Below are 10,600 nucleotides of genomic sequence, written 5' to 3' on the forward strand. Positions count from 1 at the left end.
GAGCTTCCGTTTCCGAGATATTTGACAAAAACCGTACAGATATGAAAAATGATGTGGTTTAAACGGCTATAACTTTTGAATTGAAAGTCGTAGAGCCTCGCAGATGGGCTCATTCTACTCCTCATCAAATTCTACAGTTAGCATTACCCTATGCAGGTAAATTTGCTGTACGAGCTTCCGTTTCCGAGATATTTGACAAAAACCGTACAGATTTGAAAAATGATGTGTCAAATGTCCTTGAAATCGGACAAAAACCGTACAGATATGAAAAATTATGTGGTTCAATCGGCTACATTTTGAATCGAAAGTCGTAGAGCCTCGCAGATGGGCTCATTCTACTCCTCATCAAATTCTACAGTTAGCATTCCCCTATGCAGGTAAATTTGCTGTACGAGCTTCCGTTTCCGAGATATTTGACAAAAACCGTACAGATATGAAAAATGATGTGGTTCAAACGGCTATAACTTTTGAATTGAAAGTCGTAGAGCCTCGCAGATGGGCTCATTCTACTCCTCATCAAATTCTACAGTTAGCATTCCCCGAAGGTAAATTTGCTGTACGAGCTTCCGTTTCCGAGATATTTGACAAAAACCGTACAGATTTGAAAAATGATGTGTGAAATGTCCTTGAAATCGGACAAAAACCGTACAGATATGAAAAATGATGTGGTTCAATCGGCTACATTTTGAATCGAAAGTCGTAGAGCCTCGCAGATGGGCTCATTCGATTCCTCATCAAATTCTACAGTTAGCATTCCCCAAAGGTAAATTTGCTGTACGAGCTTCCGTTTCCGAGATATTTGACAAAAACCGTACAGATTTGAAAAATGATGTGTCAAATGTCCTTGAAATCGGACAAAAACCGTACAGATATGAAAAATTATGTGGTTCAAACGGCTATAAGTTTTGAATCGAAAGTCGTAGAGCCTCGCAGATGGGCTCATTCTACTCCTCATCAAATTCTACAGTTAGCATTCCCCAAAGGTAAATTTGCTGTACGAGCTTTCGTTTCCGAGATATTTGACAAAAACCGTACAGATATGAAAAATTATGTGGTTCAAACGGCTATAAGTTTTGAATCGAAAGTCGTAGAGCCTCGCAGATGGGCTCATTCTACTCCTCATCAAATTCTACAGTTAGCATTCCCCTATGCAGGTAAATTTGCTGTACGAGCTTCCGTTTCCGAGATATTTGACAAAAACCGTACAGATATGAAAAATGATGTGGTTCAAAAGGCTATAACTTTTGAATTGAAAGTCGTAGAGCCTCGCAGATGGGCTCATTCTACTCCTCATCAAATTCTACAGTTAGCATTCCCCTATGCAGGTAAATTTGCTGTACGAGCTTCCGTTTCCGAGATATTTGACAAAAACCGTACAGATTTGAAAAATGATGTGTCAAATGTCCTTGAAATCGGACAAAAACCGTACAGATATGAAAAATTATGTGGTTCAATCGGCTACATTTTGAATCGAAAGTCGTAGAGCCTCGCAGATGAGCTCATTCGATTCCTCATCAAATTCTACAGTTAGCATTCCCCGAAGGTAAATTTGCTGTACGAGCTTCCGTTTCCGAGATATTTGACAAAAACCGTACAGATTTGAAAAATGATGTGTCAAATGTCCTTGAAATCGGACAAAAACCGTACATATATGAAAAATTATGTGGTTCAATCGGCTACATTTTGAATCGAAAGTCGTAGAGCCTCGCAGATGGGCTCATTCGATTCCTCATCAAATTCTACAGTTAGCATTCCCCAAAGGTAAATTTGCTGTACGAGCTTCCGTTTCCGAGATATTTGACAAAAACCGTACAGATTTGAAAAATGATGTGTCAAATGTCCTTGAAATCGGACAAAAACCGTACAGATATGAAAAATTATGTGGTTCAAACGGCTATAAGTTTTGAATCGAAAGTCGTAGAGCCTCGCAGATGGGCTCATTCTACTCCTCATCAAATTCTACAGTTAGCATTCCCCAAAGGTAAATTTGCTGTACGAGCTTTCGTTTCCGAGATATTTGACAAAAACCGTACAGATATGAAAAATTATGTGGTTCAAACGGCTATAACTTTTGAATCGAAAGTCGTAGAGCCTCGCAGATGGGCTCATTCGATTCCTCATCAAATTCTACAGTTAGCATTCTCCGAAGGTAAATTTGCTGTACGAGCTTCCGTTTCCGAGATATTTGACAAAAACCGTACAGATATGAAAAATTATGTGGTTCAAACGGCTATAACTTTTGAATCGAAAGTCGTAGAGCCTCGCAGATGGGCTCATTCTACTCCTCATCAAATTCTACAGTTAGCATTCCCCTGGGCAGGTAAATTTGCTGTACGAGCTTCCGTTTCCGAGATATTTGACAAAAACCGTACAGATTTGAAAAATTATGTGTCAAATGTCCTTGAAATCGGACAAAAACCGTACAGATATGAAAAATTATGTGGTTCAATCGGCTACATTTTGAATCGAAAGTCGTAGAGCCTCGCAGATGGGCTCATTCGATTCCTCATCAAATTCTACAGTTAGCATTCCCCAAAGGTAAATTTGCTGTACGAGCTTCCGTTTCCGAGATATTTGACAAAAACCGTACAGATATGAAAAATTATGTGGTTCAAACGGCTATAAGTTTTGAATCGAAAGTCGTAGAGCCTCGCAGATGGGCTCATTCGATTCCTCATCAAATTCTACAGTTAGCATTCCCCAAAGGTAAATTTGCTGTACGAGCTTCCGTTTCCGAGATATTTGACAAAAACCGTACAGATTTGAAAAATGATGTGTCAAATGTCCTTGAAATCGGACAAAAACCGTACATATATGAAAAATTATGTGGTTCAATCGGCTACATTTTGAATCGAAAGTCGTAGAGCCTCGCAGATGGGCTCATTCGATTCCTCATCAAATTCTACAGTTAGCATTCCCCAAAGGTAAATTTGCTGTACGAGCTTCCGTTTCCGAGATATTTGACAAAAACCGTACAGATTTGAAAAATGATGTGTCAAATGTCCTTGAAATCGGACAAAAACCGTACAGATATGAAAAATTATGTGGTTCAATCGGCTACATTTTGAATCGAAAGTCGTAGAGCCTCGCAGATGGGCTCATTCGATTCCTCATCAAATTCTACAGTTAGCATTCCCCAAAGGTAAATTTGCTGTACGAGCTTCCGTTTCCGAGATATTTGACAAAAACCGTACAGATATGAAAAATTATGTGGTTCAAACGGCTATAAGTTTTGAATCGAAAGTCGTAGAGCCTCGCAGATGGGCTCATTCTACTCCTCATCAAATTCTACAGTTAGCATTCCCCTATGCAGGTAAATTTGCTGTACGAGCTTCCGTTTCCGAGATATTTGACAAAAACCGTACAGATTTGAAAAATGATGTGTCAAATGTCCTTGAAATCGGACAAAAACCGTACAGATATGAAAAATGATGTGGTTCAATCGGCTACATTTTGAATCGAAAGTCGTAGAGCCTCGCAGATGGGCTCATTCTACTCCTCATCAAATTCTACAGTTAGCATTCCCCAAAGGTAAATTTGCTGTACGAGCTTCCGTTTCCGAGATATTTGACAAAAACCGTACAGATTTGAAAAATGATGTGTGAAATGTCCTTGAAATCGGACAAAAACCGTACAGATATGAAAAATGATGTTTGTTCAATCGGCTACATTTTGAATCGAAAGTCGTAGAGCCTCGCAGATGGGCTCATTCGATTCCTCATCAAATTCTACAGTTAGCATTCCCCGAAGGTAAATTTGCTGTACGAGCTTCTGTTTCCGAGATATTTGACAAAAAACGTACAGATTTGAAAAATGATGTGTCAAATGTCCTTGAAATCGGACAAAAACCGTACAGATATGAAAAATTATGTGGTTCAAACGGCTATAAATTTTGAATCGAAAGTCGTAGAGCCTCGCAGATGGGCTCATTCTACTCCTCATCAAATTCTACAGTTAGCATTCCCCTGTGTAGGTAAATTTGCTGTACGAACTTCCGTTTCCGAGATATTTGACAAAAACCGTACAGATTTGAAAAATAATGTCAAATGTCCTTGAAATCGGACAAAAACCGTACAGATATGAAAAATTATGTGGTTCAATCGGCTACATTTTGAATCGAAAGTCGTAGAGCCTCGCAGATGGGCTCATTCGATTCCTCATCAAATTCTACAGTTAGCATTCCCCGAAGGTAAATTTGCTGTACGAGCTTCCGTTTCCGAGATATTTGACAAAAACCGTACAGATTTGAAAAATGATGTGTCAAATGTCCTTGAAATCGGACAAAAACCGTACAGATATGAAAAATTATGTGGTTCAATCGGCTACATTTTGAATCGAAAGTCGTAGAGCCTCGCAGATGGGCTCATTCGATTCCTCATCAAATTCTACAGTTAGCATTCCCCGAAGGTAAATTTGCTGTACGAGCTTCCGTTTCCGAGATATTTGACAAAAACCGTACAGATTTGAAAAATGATGTGTCAAATGTCCTTGAAATCGGACAAAAACCGTACAGATATGAGAAATTATGTGGTTCAAACGGCTACATTTTGAATCGAAAGTCGTAGAGCCTCGCAGATGGGCTCATTCTACTCCTCATCAAATTCTACAGTTAGCATTCCCCTATGCAGGTAAATTTGCTGTACGAGCTTCCGTTTCCGAGATATTTGACAAAAACCGTACAGATATGAAAAATGATGTGGTTTAAACGGCTATAACTTTTGAATTGAAAGTCGTAGAGCCTCGCAGATGGGCTCATTCTACTCCTCATCAAATTCTACAGTTAGCATTCCCCTATGCAGGTAAATTTGCTGTACGAGCTTCCGTTTCCGAGATATTTGACAAAAACCGTACAGATTTGAAAAATGATGTGTCAAATGTCCTTGAAATCGGACAAAAACCGTACAGATATGAAAAATTATGTGGTTCAATCGGCTACATTTTGAATCGAAAGTCGTAGAGCCTCGCAGATGGGCTCATTCTACTCCTCATCAAATTCTACAGTTAGCATTCCCCAAAGGTAAATTTGCTGTACGAGCTTCCGTTTCCGAGATATTTGACAAAAACCGTACAGATATGAAAAATGATGTGGTTCAAACGGCTATAACTTTTGAATTGAAAGTCGTAGAGCCTCGCAGATGGGCTCATTCTACTCCTCATCAAATTCTACAGTTAGCATTCCCCTATGCAGGTAAATTTGCTGTACGAGCTTCCGTTTCCGAGATATTTGACAAAAACCGTACAGATTTGAAAAATGATGTGTTAAATGTCCTTGAAATCGGACAAAAACCGTACAGATATGAAAAATTATGTGGTTCAATCGGCTACATTTTGAATCGAAAGTCGTAGAGCCTCGCAGATGGGCTCATTCGATTCCTCATCAAATTCTACAGTTAGCATTCCCCGAAGGTAAATTTGCTGTACGAGCTTCCGTTTCCGAGATATTTGACAAAAACCGTACAGATTTGAAAAATGATGTGTGAAATGTCCTTGAAATCGGACAAAAACCGTACAGATATGAAAAATGATGTGGTTCAATCGGCTACATTTTGAATCGAAAGTCGTGAGCCTCGCAGATGGGCTCATTCGATTCCTCATCAAATTCTACAGTTAGCATTCCCAAAAGGTAAATTTGCTGTACGAGCTTCCGTTTCCGAGATATTTGACAAAAACCGTACAGATATGAAAAATTATGTGGTTCAAACGGCTATAACTTTTGAATCGAAAGTCGTAGAGCCTCGCAGATGGGCTCATTCGATTCCTCATCAAATTCTACAGTTAGCATTCCCCTGTGCAGGTAAATTTGCTGTACGAGCTTCCGTTTCCGAGATATTTGACAAAAACCGTACAGATTTGAAAAATGATGTGTCAAATGTCCTTGAAATCGGACAAAAACCGTACAGATATGAAAAATTATGTGGTTCAATCGGCTACATTTTGAATCGAAAGTCGTAGAGCCTCGCAGATGGGCTCATTCGATTCCTCATCAAATTCTACAGTTAGCATTCCCCAAAGGTAAATTTGCTGTACGAGCTTCCGTTTCCGAGATATTTGACAAAAACCGTACAGATATGAAAAATTATGTGGTTCAAACGGCTATAAGTTTTGAATCGAAAGTCGTAGAGCCTCGCAGATGGGCTCATTCTACTCCTCATCAAATTCTACAGTTAGCATTCCCCTATGCAGGTAAATTTGCTGTACGAGCTTCCGTTTCCGAGATATTTGACAAAAACCGTACAGATTTGAAAAATGATGTGTCAAATGTCCTTGAAATCGGACAAAAACCGTACAGATATGAAAAATGATGTGGTTCAATCGGCTACATTTTGAATCGAAAGTCGTAGAGCCTCGCAGATGGGCTCATTCTACTCCTCATCAAATTCTACAGTTAGCATTCCCCAAAGGTAAATTTGCTGTACGAGCTTCCGTTTCCGAGATATTTGACAAAAACCGTACAGATTTGAAAAATGATGTGTGAAATGTCCTTGAAATCGGACAAAAACCGTACAGATATGAAAAATGATGTGGTTCAATCGGCTACATTTTGAATCGAAAGTCGTAGAGCCTCGCAGATGGGCTCATTCGATTCCTCATCAAATTCTACAGTTAGCATTCCCCGAAGGTAAATTTGCTGTACGAGCTTCCGTTTCCGAGATATTTGACAAAAAACGTACAGATTTGAAAAATGATGTGTCAAATGTCCTTGAAATCGGACAAAAAACGTACAGATATGAAAAATTATGTGGTTCAAACGGCTATAAATTTTGAATCGAAAGTCGTAGAGCCTCGCAGATGGGCTCATTCTACTCCTCATCAAATTCTACAGTTAGCATTCCCCTGTGTAGGTAAATTTGCTGTACGAACTTCCGTTTCCGAGATATTTGACAAAAACCGTACAGATTTGAAAAATGATGTCAAATGTCCTTGAAATCGGACAAAAACCGTACAGATATGAAAAATTATGTGGTTCAATCGGCTACATTTTGAATCGAAAGTCGTAGAGCCTCGCAGATGGGCTCATTCGATTCCTCATCAAATTCTACAGTTAGCATTCCCCGAAGGTAAATTTGCTGTACGAGCTTCCGTTTCCGAGATATTTGACAAAAACCGTACAGATTTGAAAAATGATGTGTCAAATGTCCTTGAAATCGGACAAAAACCGTACAGATATGAAAAATTATGTGGTTCAATCGGCTACATTTTGAATCGAAAGTCGTAGAGCCTCGCAGATGGGCTCATTCGATTCCTCATCAAATTCTACAGTTAGCATTCCCCGAAGGTAAATTTGCTGTACGAGCTTCCGTTTCCGAGATATTTGACAAAAACCGTACAGATTTGAAAAATGATGTGTCAAATGTCCTTGAAATCGGACAAAAACCGTACAGATATGAGAAATTATGTGGTTCAAACGGCTACATTTTGAATCGAAAGTCGTAGAGCCTCGCAGATGGGCTCATTCTACTCCTCATCAAATTCTACAGTTAGCATTCCCCTATGCAGGTAAATTTGCTGTACGAGCTTCCGTTTCCGAGATATTTGACAAAAACCGTACAGATTTGAAAAATGATGTGTCAAATGTCCTTGAAATCGGACAAAAACCGTACAGATATGAAAAATGATGTGGTTCAATCGGCTACATTTTGAATCGAAAGTCGTAGAGCCTCGCAGATGGGCTCATTCTACTCCTCATCAAATTCTACAGTTAGCATTCCCCAAAGGTAAATTTGCTGTACGAGCTTCCGTTTCCGAGATATTTGACAAAAACCGTACAGATTTGAAAAATGATGTCAAATGTCCTTGAAATCGGACAAAAACCGTACAGATATGAAAAATTATGTGGTTCAATCGGCTACATTTTGAATCGAAAGTCGTAGAGCCTCGCAGATGGGCTCATTCGATTCCTCATCAAATTCTACAGTTAGCATTCCCCGAAGGTAAATTTGCTGTACGAGCTTCCGTTTCCGAGATATTTGACAAAAACCGTACAGATTTGAAAAATGATGTGTCAAATGTCCTTGAAATCGGACAAAAACCGTACAGATATGAAAAATTATGTGGTTCAATCGGCTACATTTTGAATCGAAAGTCATAGAGCCTCGCAGATGGGCTCATTCGATTCCTCATCAAATTCTACAGTTAGCATTCCCCGAAGGTAAATTTGCTGTACGAGCTTCCGTTTCCGAGATATTTGACAAAAACCGTACAGATTTGAAAAATGATGTGTCAAATGTCCTTGAAATCGGACAAAAACCGTACAGATATGAGAAATTATGTGGTTCAAACGGCTACATTTTGAATCGAAAGTCGTAGAGCCTCGCAGATGGGCTCATTCTACTCCTCATCAAATTCTACAGTTAGCATTCCCCTATGCAGGTAAATTTGCTGTACGAGCTTCCGTTTCCGAGATATTTGACAAAAACCGTACAGATATGAAAAATGATGTGGTTTAAACGGCTATAACTTTTGAATTGAAAGTCGTAGAGCCTCGCAGATGGGCTCATTCTACTCCTCATCAAATTCTACAGTTAGCATTCCCCTATGCAGGTAAATTTGCTGTACGAGCTTCCGTTTCCGAGATATTTGACAAAAACCGTACAGATTTGAAAAATGATGTGTCAAATGTCCTTGAAATCGGACAAAAACCGTACAGATATGAAAAATTATGTGGTTCAATCGGCTACATTTTGAATCGAAAGTCGTAGAGCCTCGCAGATGGGCTCATTCTACTCCTCATCAAATTCTACAGTTAGCATTCCCCGAAGGTAAATTTGCTGTACGAGCTTCCGTTTCCGAGATATTTGACAAAAACCGTACAGATTTGAAAAATGATGTGTCAAATGTCCTTGAAATCGGACAAAAACCGTACAGATATGAAAAATTATGTGGTTCAATCGGCTACATTTTGAATCGAAAGTCGTAGAGCCTCGCAGATGGGCTCATTCGATTCCTCATCAAATTCTACAGTTAGCATTCCCCGAAGGTAAATTTGCTGTACGAGCTTCCGTTTCCGAGATATTTGACAAAAACCGTACAGATTTGAAAAATGATGTGTCAAATGTCCTTGAAATCGGACAAAAACCGTACAGATATGAGAAATTATGTGGTTCAAACGGCTACATTTTGAATCGAAAGTCGTAGAGCCTCGCAGATGGGCTCATTCTACTCCTCATCAAATTCTACAGTTAGCATTCCCCTATGCAGGTAAATTTGCTGTACGAGCTTCCGTTTCCGAGATATTTGACAAAAACCGTACAGATATGAAAAATGATGTGGTTTAAACGGCTATAACTTTTGAATTGAAAGTCGTAGAGCCTCGCAGATGGGCTCATTCTACTCCTCATCAAATTCTACAGTTAGCATTCCCCTATGCAGGTAAATTTGCTGTACGAGCTTCCGTTTCCGAGATATTTGACAAAAACCGTACAGATTTGAAAAATGATGTGTCAAATGTCCTTGAAATCGGACAAAAACCGTACAGATATGAAAAATTATGTGGTTCAATCGGCTACATTTTGAATCGAAAGTCGTAGAGCCTCGCAGATGGGCTCATTCTACTCCTCATCAAATTCTACAGTTAGCATTCCCCTATGCAGGTAAATTTGCTGTACGAGCTTCCGTTTCCGAGATATTTGACAAAAACCGTACAGATATGAAAAATGATGTGGTTCAAACGGCTATAACTTTTGAATTGAAAGTCGTAGAGCCTCGCAGATGGGCTCATTCTACTCCTCATCAAATTCTACAGTTAGCATTCCCCTATGCAGGTAAATTTGCTGTACGAGCTTCCGTTTCCGAGATATTTGACAAAAACCGTACAGATTTGAAAAATGATGTGTTAAATGTCCTTGAAATCGGACAAAAACCGTACAGATATGAAAAATTATGTGGTTCAATCGGCTACATTTTGAATCGAAAGTCGTAGAGCCTCGCAGATGGGCTCATTCGATTCCTCATCAAATTCTACAGTTAGCATTCCCCGAAGGTAAATTTGCTGTACGAGCTTCCGTTTCCGAGATATTTGACAAAAACCGTACAGATTTGAAAAATGATGTGTGAAATGTCCTTGAAATCGGACAAAAACCGTACAGATATGAAAAATGATGTGGTTCAATCGGCTACATTTTGAATCGAAAGTCGTAGAGCCTCGCAGATGGGCTCATTCGATTCCTCATCAAATTCTACAGTTAGCATTCCCAAAAGGTAAATTTGCTGTACGAGCTTCCGTTTCCGAGATATTTGACAAAAACCGTACAGATATGAAAAATTATGTGGTTCAAACGGCTATAACTTTTGAATCGAAAGTCGTAGAGCCTCGCAGATGGGCTCATTCGATTCCTCATCAAATTCTACAGTTAGCATTCCCCTGTGCAGGTAAATTTGCTGTACGAGCTTCCGTTTCCGAGATATTTGACAAAAAACGTACAGATTTGAAAAATGATGTGTCAAATGTCCTTGAAATCGGACAAAAACCGTACAGATATGAAAAATTATGTGGTTCAATCGGCTACATTTTGAATCGAAAGTCGTAGAGCCTCGCAGATGGGCTCATTCGATTCCTCATCAAATTCTACAGTTAGCATTCCCCAAAGGTAAATTTGCTGTA

Source organism: Borostomias antarcticus (assembly GCF_949987555.1).
Source record: "Borostomias antarcticus genome assembly, contig: scaffold_64, whole genome shotgun sequence".
Classification (NCBI taxonomy): domain Eukaryota; kingdom Metazoa; phylum Chordata; class Actinopteri; order Stomiiformes; family Stomiidae; genus Borostomias; species Borostomias antarcticus.